This window comes from Arachis hypogaea, chromosome 11, assembly GCF_003086295.3.
Source record: "Arachis hypogaea cultivar Tifrunner chromosome 11, arahy.Tifrunner.gnm2.J5K5, whole genome shotgun sequence".
NCBI lineage: Eukaryota > Viridiplantae > Streptophyta > Magnoliopsida > Fabales > Fabaceae > Arachis > Arachis hypogaea.
The window spans coordinates 41,742,375-41,756,682 of NC_092046.1; positions in this window are offsets into that span (position 1 = coordinate 41,742,375).

Here is a 14,308-nt window from a genome sequence, read left to right on the forward strand (position 1 = left end):
ACTAAAGATGCAAGTATCCTTTGAATATCTAATGCAACCGATCTTGTCTACGATCCAATGATCCATAGCCATTCCAAAGAACGGCTTTGATCTAATTGATATAGTCCAATTTAAATTCTAACAGACAGATGGATCAAATGTATATCTAATTCAAGCATCACTTTAATATATGCAATAATTATCATAACCCTAAATCATAGATTAATACATCCTGATAATCAAGAATTTATATGTGACACAAAATTATGTGAACTAAATAGCAAAAGACAACTACAAAATAGCAGCACGATCAAATACACTCTCTTCAACTAATCGCATATCCACTACAAATTGAAATCAACACAGAAGAGCAATCAAAGAGAGAAACAACGAGGTTGCAGAGAGCAAAGATTCAGTTTTTAGTATTTTATCAAATTATACATTTATTCTTTTAAATAATTTTTTAATTATAAAATAGCTTAATCATAGTTAACATAACAACCAATTAAAAAGTGACATGTCATAAAGGATAATTTACACGTTAAAATATAAAAAATAGAATAGAATTTATATATATATATATATATATATATATATATATTGTTATAATATTTCCAAAATAGTTTTATTTTTTTTGTATTTATATGTTTTATATTTTTAATTACGTAAACTTGATTAGTTTAGGTCTTACTAATATAAGTAAATATGTAATATGATAGGCATGTTTTTAGAGTTATATTATTTATTTTTTTAAAAAAATTGAAAAAAAATAAAAAAGTTAATATTTTCATGTATTATATATAATATTTTAAATAAATTATATTTTTGAAATATTGTGATGAAAAATTATATTATATAATAATATATTTAATAAAATTAGTTAGTTAATAAATTTTAAATATAATAATCTAATTATTTGTCAAGTAATATAAAATAAAATTTTAATTATTTTATATTTTTATGTTATAGTTTAAAATTTTATTTTAATATGATTTTTTAATATCACAAAAATTTCTTGCATAATAATTAATCTTATTGAATAAAAAATACTCATATTTTTGTATTTATATGTTTTATATTTAATTATTTAAAAATAAAAGATTCTGTTACTATTTAAAGTATTGTGTATTAAAGTATTGTTATTTAAAGCATTTGTTTATGTATTAGGATATTCTGTATTTATTAGAATCCATCAATGCTCTTCTTTTATATTAGCCTTTGATTTTCATCTAATCAAATCTAATGGTCTATATAAATATGGCGCATCCAATAAGCACATAATTGTTGTGCTCGATTTAGACATACCCTATCGGTACCATTTGGTATGCATGCTGCAAATGTTGTAATGATGCATGGTTCTAACTTTTTAAAAAGGTATTGTATGAAGTTTTGAAGAATATTAGATGCAAAAGGGCAACAAAGAGATATAAAAATAGTTCCTATTTTACTCCATGTAGAACGAGAAGTAATATCACATATCCTACCGTACTTAATGTAACTGAGGTAGAATAAAGAGCATCTACAAATTTCTTTGTAGACTTAACCTTAAATTTTTCCTTCAAGTAAATTATAATCCCAACAAAAAAAAGACACACTAAAACTAATATAAAAAATAAAATAATAGCATGTCCCTGAAATTAAATAAAAAAATAAATAATTAGTAATTAAATCATAAATTTTTTATAATAAACAAATTAAAAATATGTAAATAATAACATGTTAAAGAGTTATATCTAAAAAAATATTTTCATTATATATTTATTAATTTTTTATTTCAAATCATTTTTTTAATAAAATAATTACAAAATTGGAATTGATTTCTTTAATTATTCTAAATATTTTTTTAATATTTTTTAATTTTAAATAAAGAAATACAATTAAAAACATCTTTTTTTAATATAAAAAATTTAATATAATAATTTATACTCAATAAATATTTTTGGATTCTTATTTTTAAGATTTTTAAACAATACATGACCAAACTAATTAACTTAAAATATAAAATAGCAATAATACCAAATAAAAAAGTACTTAAAAGTAAAAAAATTTTAAAATCATAGCCCAAATTCAATATATGATAACAGAAAATTAACAAAAGGTAGGACAACCGACATAAGATGTTGCCACCATGACGGTGGATTTCCACCATTAGCTTCCGTCTGCATTTTCAGGATCTCTATCACTAGCTGTTAAGGAATGACCGGTGGTGATGAGGGGGTTGAGGGTGTTGGGGTTGGCGGTGTCGGATACCACTGGTAAGGACTAACTGGGGGCGACGAGAGGAGGGGGAGGGTGTTGGGGTTGGTGGTGTCGGATCGCACTGGTAAGGATCGACTGCGGGCGACGAAGGGGGTGACGGTGCTGGAATGACTGGTGGCGACGAGGGTGCTGGGATTGGCGATGTCGGATCCCGCTGGTAAGGACTGACTGGTGGCGACAAGGGTACTGGTGGCGATGAGGGGTGATGGTGCTGGGGTTGGCGGTGTCGGATACCACTAGTAAGGATCGACTGCGGGCGACGAGCGGGTGAGGGTGCTGGGGTGGCGGTGTCGGATACCACTGGTAAGGATCGACTGCGGCCGACAAGGGGGGTGAGGGTGCTGAACTGACTAGTGGCGACAAGGGTGCTGAGGATGTTGGGGTTGGCAGTGTCGGATCCCGCTGGTAAGGACTGACTGGTGGCGACGAGGGGACTGGTGGCGACGAGGGTAGCGAGGGTACTGCGGTTGGCGGTGTCGGATACCACTGGAAAGGATCGACTTCGGGCGACGAGGGGGGCGAGGGTACTGGGATTGGCAGTGTCGGATATACTACTGGTAAGGATCGACTGCGGGCGACGAAGGCGATGAGGGTGATGAGGGTGCTGGACTAACTGGTGGCGACGAGGGGGTGAGGGTGCTGGGGTTGGCGGTGTCTTCCGATGGTGGTGGTAGAATGGCGGTGGTGGGGATGGCAAGGGCGGTGGGGTGGCAGTGATAGGGTGGACGTGGCTTCAGCGGTGGTGATGGCGTTGGCGGCGATGGCAGCAAAGACGGCGGTGGTGACGGCTTTGGCGGCAGAAATGACGGTAGCAGCGGATATGACGGCAGCGGCGGTCCTAGTGGCGGCGACGGCAATCCTGGTGGCAGTGGCGGCATCAGGGATGGCGTCAGCGGCGGCGGTGCTGGAGGCAGCAGTGATGGTGGGAGTGGCGGCGACAATGGCGGTAATGGTGGTGGTGGGGTGGGGTGGGGTGGGGTGGGTGGTGGGGAAGTTTCAGCCTTTCCAACATAGTCATAGGTCTGTAAAAAAATAAAGTGAAAAAAAAAAGTATTGGATCAACAATTTTAAAGGTCCAATTTTGAAATAATGTGGAAATTAATTATTGAAGAAAGATTATGGGTCTTATTTTTTTGAACTTTTTGTCTTTTTTGTTGAATTTAAAAGTATTAAGAGACGAGGGTTGATTTTATGGGTTTATTATTGTATATATTGTTGGTCATTTTTATGAAATTATAATTTGTTCTAAATTTAAAAAAAAATTGATCAGAAGTATAAAATTGTAAATTTTTAAAATATACTCACTAAAGTTAGGTAATATTTGCCTGAATTTTGCCTCTTGATCAATCAACTTATTATTGGGAATCCATTTTTCAGTAATTTTTTTTTATAGAACCTTGCATTTGAACCTGGGATTGAGTTTTGCTCTTCCGTAAGTCACACACTTTTTAGGGTGTGTTTGGCAAACGCGTTACAAGAGAAGAAGCACGTTTAGCCTTCTTGAAAGCTTCAATTTTTGGTTTGGCAAATTTTTTATTCATGAACGCAGAAGTGATTTTGCTTTCAAAATCATGGTTTACAAGAAGCTACAATTTTGAGCTTCTGCGTTTCACCAACGGGCTTCTAGCCTTCAATACTCCATCTTTATTTACCTTTTACCAACTTTATCCTTTATGCATGTTATTATATTATTTATGAAATTCTTATTATTTTTGTTTACATGAACTCTCTTTTTTTATTATTTATTATTTTTATTTTTTATTAATTATTTATTTGATATTATACACTTTTATAATTGTAATTTTTTATATTATTTTTATTATCTTTTTATAATATGATTTATTGATTCTATTAGGTAAAGTAAATTAAATAAAAAATTAATTGTAAATAATAATAATAATAATAATAATAATAATAATAATAATAAATTATAGCATACTAAAAATAAGTACTAAGAGTACTAAAAATATACTATATAAAAAATATCATAAATTTTTTTTATTTATTTCAATTACTACCAAGATAAATATTTAATTTTTTTATTATTTTTAGTACTCTCTAAAATTTATATTTTGTTAGTTTTAATTAAAAATATATTTTGCCAATTTTTATATATTATTTTTATTTTAGTGTATAAATATTAATTTTATTATAGAATTAATTAATAAGATCTATTCAATTATCTAAATTAAAATGATAAGATAATATATAAAAATTATTTAGGTTGGTGTCTATTTTAGTAATTTTTTATCTAAAAGTGATTTTGAGTAGTATAATCCAAACAACATTTATTTTACTATAATTCATTTTGATGCAAAGATTGCCAAACATAAATCACTTTAACACAAACTTACTTTTCATCAAAATCAAGTCTGCAAAATCAATTCTATACAAACTTCCGTTTACAAACTGTAATCCAAACACACACTTAATCTTTAATTGTTACGGCAACGTGTGATAGGAAAATTCAGATCTAGAAACGTGCCTTCAAGCTTGGTAAGTTTCAAATTCTCTTTTTTTTTTTAAATTATTTTACAATCAATAATTAGTTTAAATCCTTTGAATTTCAGGCTGTACTATTCAAGGGTGCAATTGGGTTTTCCTCCAGTTAATTTTTATGTACAGATTAACACTGACAGTGGTATTATCTTAAGTTGTAATCAGTTTACTACTATATATGCCAAGTTTTATTTGAACAATATGAATTTTCATTTCTATTTTAATTCATTTTTTTCGTTAACTATGTTTTTATATTTTTATGCTCACATGATGTAATTGTTGTGTATGTAAACTAATTAAATATATTATGAGGAGAAAAAAAATTGTAGAAAAAAAAACTGCTTTCATTTATTATCATTTTACAATATCATTGTACAATTTATAAAATACAATTCAAAGAGGAAGGATAAGACTAGTTAGATATGAAGCTACATAACTATATGTAACAACACTATATGCAACACCTTCCTACAACCGTACTAAATGAGAAATCACCGTAACCTATGATTGTCATGAAAATTACAGCCAAATAAAAACTATCAAAAACACTTATATCCTCTAAAAAATAGGCCATAATTGTTCCGCTACCAACGATTAAGAAGACAATAATAACCGCTGAATAAATTTTTACTTTTTGGACTAACTTATTCTCAACTATCCACTCATTTGGTATGCATGCTTCAAATGTTGTAATGATGTATGGTTCTAACTTTTTAAGAAGGTAATGTATGAAGTTTTGAAGAATATTAGATGTAAAAGGACAATAAAGAGATACAAAAATAGTTCCTATTAACTGAGGTAAAATAAAGAGCATCTACAAATTTCTTTGTAGAGTTAACCTTAAACTTTTCCTTCAAGTAAATTATAATCCTAACCAAAAAAAAAAAAAGATACATTAAAGCTAATATAAAAAATAAAATAATAGCATGTCCCTGGAATTAAATTAAAAAATAAATAATCAGTAATTAAATAATAAACTTTTTATAATAAACAAATTAAAAATATGTAAACAATAACATATTAAAGAGTTATATCTAAAAAAATATTTTAATTATATATTTGTTAATTTTTTATTTTAAATAATTTTTTTTAATACAATAATTACAAAATTAGAATTGATTTCTTTAATTATTTTAAATATTTTTTTAATATACTTTTTTTAATTTTGAATAAAAAAATACAATTAAAAATATCTTTTTTTAATATAAAAAATTTAATATAATGATTCATACTCAATAAATATTTTTGGATTCTTATTTTTAAGATTTTTAAACAATACATGACCAAACTAATTAACTAAAAATATAAAATAGCAATAATACCAAATAAAAAAATACTTAAAAAATAAAAAAATTTCAAAATTATAGCCCAAATTCAATGTATGATATCAGAAAATTAACACACACCTACAGAAAAGGTAGGACAACCGACATAAGATGTTGCCCTATGATGGTGCATTTCCACCATTAGCTTCTGTCTCTGCAGCAGTTTCAGGTTCTCTATCACTGGCTGTTAAGGAATGGCCGGTGGTGATGAGGGGGTTGAGTGTGCTGGGGTTGGCGGTGTCGAATCCTGCTGAGTAAGGATCGACTGCAGGCGACTAGGGAGGTGAGGGTGCTGGGATTGGCGGTGTCGGCTACCACTGGTAAGAATTGACTGCGGGCGACGAGGGGGTGAGGGTGCTGGACTGACTGGGGGCGACGAGGGTGATGAGGGTGCTGGGATCGGCGGTGTCAGATCCCGCTGGTAAGGCTAACTGGTGGCGACGAGGGGGTGAGGGTGCTGGAGTTGGCGGTGTCGGATACCACTGGTAAGGATCGACAGTGGGCGACGAGTGGGTGAGGGTGCTGGGGTTAGCGGTGTCGGATACCACTGGTAAGGATCGACTACGGGCGACGACGAGGGGGGTGATGGGTGAGCGTGCTGGACTGACTGGTGGCGACGAGGGTGCTGCGGGTGCTGGGGTTGGCGGTGTCGGATACAACTGGATCGACTGCGGGCAACGAGGGGGTGAGGGTGCTGGACTGACTAGTGACGACAAGAGCGGTGAGGGTGCTGGGATTGTCGATGTCTAGCGATGGTGGTAGTAGAATGGAGGTGGTGGGGGTGGCAGGGGCAATGGGGGTGGGGGTGGCGGTAATAGAGTTGGACGTAGCTTCGGCAGTGGTAATGGCGTCGGTGGCGATGGCAGCGAAGATGGCGGTGGTGATGCCTTTGGCGGCGGAAATGTCAGCAGCAGCAGAAATAACGACGGCAGTGGAGGGGCTGGCGGCAATGGCGGATGCGGTGATTGTGCGAGTGGCGGCGACGGTGCGGTGGCGTTGATGGTAGTGGTGGGGATGATTCAGCCTCTCCAACATAGTAATAGGCCTATAAAAGAAAATAAAGTGAAAAAAAAAAAGGTATTAGATCAACAATTTCAAAGGGTCAATTCTGAAATAAGGTGGAAATCAATTATTGAAGATAGATTATGGGCCTTATTTTTTTAGACATTTTGCCTTTTTTGTTGAATTTAAAAGTATTAAGAGATGAGGAGTGATTTCATTATTAGGTTCATTATTATTGTATATATTGTTGGTTATTTTTATGAAATTATAATTTGTTCTAAATTTACAAAAAAAGAAAATATTTTGACCAAAAGTATAAAATTGTAAATTTTTAAAATATATTCACTAAAGTTAGGTAATGTTTGCTTGGATTTTGCCTCTTGATCAATCAACTCTTTATTGGAATCTATTTTTCAATAATTTTATTTCTTTTTTTTATAGAACCTTGCATTTGAACCTGTGATTGAGTTTTGCTCTTCGGTGAGTCATACACTCTTTAATCTTTGATTGTTACGGCAACGTGTGATAGGAGAATTCAGATCTAGAAATGTGCCTTCAAGCTTGCTAAGTTTCAACTTTTCTTTTTTTAAATTTATCTTACAATCAATAATTAGTTTAAATCTTTTGAATTTTAGGCTGTACTATTGACGAGTGCTATTGGGTTCTCCTCCAGTTGATTTTTATGTGCAGATTGACACTGACAGTAATGTTTTCTGTGTTAGCTACACCTTTTTCGGTGGTTGTTCCCAAGTAAGAGGTCTCTTATGAATTGTTTTAGTGATATTATCTCAAGTTGTAATCAGTTTACCACTATATACACCAAGTTTTATTTGAACAATACGAATTTTTATTTCTATTTTAATTCATTTTTTCGTTAACTATGTTTTTATATTTTTATGCTCACACGATGTAATTGTTGTGTATGTAAACTAATTAAATATATTATGAGGAGAAAAGAAAAAAGTGTGGAAAAAAACTGCTTTCATTCATTATCATTGTACAATATCGTTGTAAAATTTACAAAATACAATTCAAGGAGGAAGGATAAGACTAGTTACATATGAAGCTACATAATTATATGTAATAATACTAAATGCAATCCAAATTGTTGAAATACACCTTCTTTCAACCGTACTAAATGAGTAATCACCGTAACCTACGGTTGTCATGAAAATTATAGCCAAATAAAAACTATCAAAAACACTTATATCCTCTAAAAAATAGGCCATAATTGTTCCGCTACCAATGACTAAGAAGACAATAACAACAGCTGAACAAACTTTTACTTTTTGGACTAACTTATCCTCAACTATCCACCCATTTGGTATGCATGCTGCAAATATTGTAATGATGCATGGTTCTAACTTTTTAAGAAGGTATTGTATGAAGATTTGAAGAATAATAGATGCAAAAGGACAACAAACAGATACAAAAATAGTTCCTATTTTACTCCATGTAGAATGAGGAGTAATATCTCTTAATGTAACTGAGGTAAAATAAAGAGCATTTATAAATTTCTTTGTAAACTTAACCTTAAACTTTCTCTTCAAATAAATTATAATTCCAACAAAAAAAAACACACTAATACTAATATAAAAAATAAAATAGTAGCATGTTTCTGAAATTAAATAAAAAATAAATAATTAGTAATTAAATCATAAACTTTTTATAATAAACAAATTAAAAATATGTAAACAATAACATGTTAAAGAGTTATATCTAAAAAAATATTTTAATTATATATTTATTAATTTTTTATTTTAAATAATTTTTTTAATAAAATAATTACAAAATTGGAATTGATTTCTTTGATTATTCTAATTTTAATATTCTTTTTTAATTTTGAATAAAGAAATACAATTAAAAACATCTTTTTTTTAATATAAAAAATTTAATATAATGATTCATACTCAATAAATATTTTTGGATTCTTATTTTTAAGATTTTTAAACAATACATGACCAAACTAATTAACTTAAAATATAAAATAACAATAATACCAAATAAAAAAGTACTTGAAAGTAAAAAAACTTTCAAAATCATAGCCCAAATTCAATGTATGATAACAGAAAATTCACATACACCTGCAGAAAAATAGGACAACCGACATAAGATGTTGCCACCATGATGGTGGATTTCCACCGTTAGCTTCCGTCTCTGCAACAGTTTCAAGATCTCTATCACTGGCTGTTAAGGAATGACCAGTGATGATGATGGGGTTGAGGGTACTGGGATTGGCGGTGTCGGATAGCACTGCTACGGACCGACTAGGGGCGACGCAGGGGTGAGGGGGGTTGGCAGTGTCAGATCCCGCAGGTAAGGATCGATTGCAGGCGACGAGGTGGTGTGGGTACTGGACTGACTGGTGGCCACGAGGGTGCTGAGGGTGCTGGGGTTGGCGGTGTCGGATCCCGCAGGTAAGGACTGACTGGTGGCGACGAGGGGACTGGTGACGGCGAAGGGGTGAGGGTGTTGTGGTTGGCAGTGGCAGCGTCGGGGATGGCTTCAGCGGTGGCAGTGCTGGAGGCTGCGGTGTTGGCGGCGGTGGTGGAAGCGGCGGTGATGGTGGGAGTGGCGGCACTGGTGGCGGTGATGGTGGTGGTGGGGTGGTGGGGATGATTCAGCCTCTCCAACATAGTCATAGGCCTGTAAAAAAAATAAAGTGAAAAAAAAAGTATCGGATCAACAATTTTAAAGGTCCAATTCTGAAATAAAGTGGAAATCAATTATTGAAGATGGATTAGGGGCCTTATTTTTTTGGATTTTTTGTCTTTTTTGTTGAATTTAAAAGTATTAAGATATGAGGATTGATTTCATTATTGGGTTCATTATTTTATATATTGTTTGTCATTTTTATGAGATTATAATTTGTTTTAAATTTACAAAAAAAAATTTTGATCAAAAGTATAAAATTATAAATTTTTAAAATATACTCACTAAAGATAGGTAATGTTTGCTTGGATTTTTCCTCTTGATCAATCAAATCCTTATTGAGAATCTATTTTTCAGTAATTTTATTTCTCTTTTTTTTATAGAACCTTGCATTTGAATCTGGGATTGAGTTTTGTTCTTCGGTGGGTCACACACTCTTTAATCTTTGATTGTTACGACAACGTGTGATAGGAGAATTCAGATCTAAAAAGGTGCCTTCAAACTTGCTAAGTTTCAACTTCTCTTTTTTTTTAATTTATTTTACAATCAATAATTAATTTAAATCTTTTGAATTTCAGGCTGTACTATTCAGGAGTGCAATCGGGTTCTCCTCCAGTTGATTTTTATGTTCAGATTGACACTGATAGTGATATTTTTTGTGTTAGCTACACCTTTTTCGGTGGTTGTTCCCAAATAAAAGGTCTCTTATGAATTATTTTAGTGATATTATCTTAAGTTGTAATCAGTTTACTACTATATACATCAAGTTTTATTTGAACAATATGAATTTTCATTTCTATTTTAATTCATTTTTTTCGTTAACTATTTTTTATATTTTTATGCTCACACGATGTAATTGTTGTGTATGTAAACTAATTAAATATATTATGAGGAGAAAAGAAAAAAGTGTGAAAAAAAACTGCTTTTATTCATTATTATTGTACAATATCATTATACAATTTACAAAATACAATTCAAGGAGGAAAGATAAGACTAGTTAGATATGAAATTACATAACTATAACTATATGTAACAACACTAAATGCAATCCAAATTGCTGAAACTCACCTTCTTGCAACCGTGCTAAATGAGTAATCATCGTAACCTACAGTTGTTATGGAAATTACAGCCAAATAAAAACTATCAAAAATACTTATATCCTATAAAAAATAAGCCATAATTGTTCCGCTACCAATGACTAATAAGACCATAACAACGGCTAAACAAACTTTTACTTTTTGGACTAACTTATTCTCAACTATCCACCCATTTAGTATGCATGCTGCAAATATTGTAATGATGCATGGTTCTAACTTTTTAAGAAGGTATTGTATGAAGCTTTGAAAAATATTAGATGTAAAAAGGCAACAAAGAGATACAAAAATAGTTTCTATTTCACTCCACGTAGAATGAGGAGTAATATCCCCATATCCTACTGTAACTGACGTAAAATAAAGAGCATCTATAAATTTCTTTGTAAACTTAACCTTAAACTTCCCCTTCAAGTAAATTATAATCCCAAGAAAAAAAAGACACACTAAAACTAATATAAAAAATAAAATAGTAACATGTGCTTGTGTTTTATTCAAATTTTTGTTCCATTATTAACAACAAATAAATTAACAATTTTCGAATTTTGTTTCACAATCTTAATTCAAGGAGCGGAAACGAATCCTTTTGTGGGTGTCTCAAAGTCTCAATTGTAGTTTCAAAAGTAAAATTAAAGATAAAAAGGAAAACATACAAGGTGCCGGAGGCAAAGTAAAATGCAGAAATTAAAACAAACAGAAAATTAAAAAGAAGATGAAAGAAGAAACATGAACGTAAAAGAGAAAAAGACGTAAAAGTAAAGAAATTTTATTAATAAAAACTGAAAGAAATCAAAGTACAAGTGTTTGAGTTCAGAGGAATTACTTAAGATTTCCAATTTTACTCTGTGATGCCAAGGGGCTGAGAGCGTTTTTTGGGTCTCTAAGTGTTTTCCAAGAAGAATTGAACTGATTACAACGTGTTCCTAAAGCTCTATTTATAGACTAGCCTAATCTCAATGGGCAGTTACTCTTTGTACACCACTTACAGGAAATTTGAATTTCTTGTAGCTGTTCCCGCACTTCTTGCTTGGTGTTAATTTCAAAATTTAAATAAATAACCAACTATCAAATGATCTAATTTAATTTAAAATAGATATAAATATTATATATAGGAACATTACTAAATAACTAATTATTTCTTTTTATAATTTTCTTATAAAAATTATATTTTGTCTAACAAGATGCCCCCAAGATTTCTCACTTGAAGATATGCAATGATTGAAAGTGAGAAAACTTAGTTGTTCATTGACATTTTTTTTTATATTGAGAGTCAATTGACATTTTAGACACTTCTGCTTGACAGATTAAATGCCCACTAGTAATAGACTTAACAGAATTTCTAAGTCTATAAAAATTTTACATTAATAGTTGAACTGTCAATGGGGTCTATTCTTTTGTATAAAATTTTTAAGTGTGTCAAATGATATCTGTTATAATTTCGGTACATTAAATGTGTATCAATTAACCTTTGTTTTGACCTTTAATTTTTCAATTAAGAGTTTTTTTTTTTACACACACTTTCATTATTTTAATTGACACAATTTTCCTAACTTCAGAAGTAACAAAATCTTAACTTCGTGAAGTCGTTTCTTTCATATGTTAAACTCCAAGTGTCAATTAAATTTGATAAAATTTCTAATCCTGTAAAATCTCCACACTAACATTCTAATAGTTTTGACTCCAAGCGCTAAGAGACTCAACAGAATTTCTAAGTCAATTAGGCTTTTGTATTTATGAAGTATATACCCAAATGTCAATGAGAGATTATTTTTGTCCAAGATCTTAAACTTGATGTTTTGGACACATATTTGTCTCATAAGCTTAATGCTTTACAGTTTACACTGTCAGTAGACTTTGCAATTCAAAAAAATCACAAGGATATGTTAGCTTTTACAAACTGAATTGCAAATATTAATTAGCTCTTTACTTTTTCCTTTGACACTTCAACTGGATATTTTTGTATCCTTAAACATGTGGAATGTTTATCTCATGTATGTCTGGCTTATATACTTTTAAATATTTTCCATTTATTGAAGGAATTCTTCTTCCTGATCCGATTTCAATAATCTTATAGGCATTTCCAGGGTAAACTTTGTCAACTACATAAGGTCCTTCCCAAGTTGGAGACCACTTACCATAAGTTTTCGACTTTCTTTCTATAGGCAAGATTGTTTTCCACACTAAATCTCCAACTGCAAATGTCTTTGCTTTAACACGGCGGTTGTATGATTTTGACATAATCTCCTTTTGTCGGATCACCCGCTCTAAAGCTCTTAACCTTTCGTCATCTAGTTCATTAAGCTCGTCATACAAAGAATTCCAATAATCCACTACTGGTATCTCATCTTGTCTAGCCACCCTTATACTTTGCAGATTAATATCAATTGGCAACACTGCATCATGACTGTAAACTAACTTATACGGGGTGGTTCTAGTAGATCCTCTTGGAGAATTTCGGTAAACCCAAAGAACTTGACTGAGAGTTTGGTGCCAATTTCTTGGCTGCCTTCCAATGTATTTTTTAATTAATGCAATCAGAATTTTATTCGCTGCCTCCACTTGTCCATTGACTTGGGCATAATATGGTGTAGAGGAAAGCATTTTTATATCCCTAGATTTGGCATATTCCATGACCTTTTTCCCAATAAACATGGTTCCTTGATCAGTGGTAATAGACTGAGGAATTCCAAACCTATGCACAATATGCTCCTCAATAAAATCTATTATTTCATTGTGAGTCACCTCCCTTAGAGAGATAGCCTCTACCCATTTAGAGAAATAATCCACACCAACTAAAATGAACTTATGACCTTTAGAAGACGGTGGGTGAATCTGTCCAATAAGATCTAGAGCCCAACCTCTAAATGGTCATGGCTTAATTATAACATGCAGTTCTGACGCTGGAATATGTTGAAGGCTTCCATGTTTTTGGCATTCTTCACAGGACCTGGCATAGTTTATACAATCTCTTTGAATAGTTGGCCAATATAATCTTCTCCTATTTATCACCTATTTCATTTTTTCCCTGATTGATGGGCGCCACAAATTCCCTCATGCACTTCAGCAAGAGCCAAGTACGCTTCTTTTTCTCCCAAACATGTCAAGAGGTTCCCATCAACAGATTTCTTAAACAAGACATTACTTATTAGAACATAACTTTGAGCCCTATATTTAAGTTTTCTATCAACACTAAGACTTGGATTTTTTAAATATTCTACAATTGGTACTCTCCAATCTTCTGGGTCTAGTTTTTCTAATGATAACACTTCTCTTTCTCTCAAAGGCATAAATATGTCTTTTATCCTTACCAATTTTTCTAGTGTTGAGGGCTTGATCTTATATCTTGAAGCAATTTGAGCTAATTCATTTGCTTCTTGGTTTAACTCCCTTGGAACATGCCTTACAATGATATTATCAAATTTACTCAACAACTATGTAGCCACATTGAAATACTTTCTCAAATTTTCACTAACACACCTATATTCGAGTGATACTTGACGG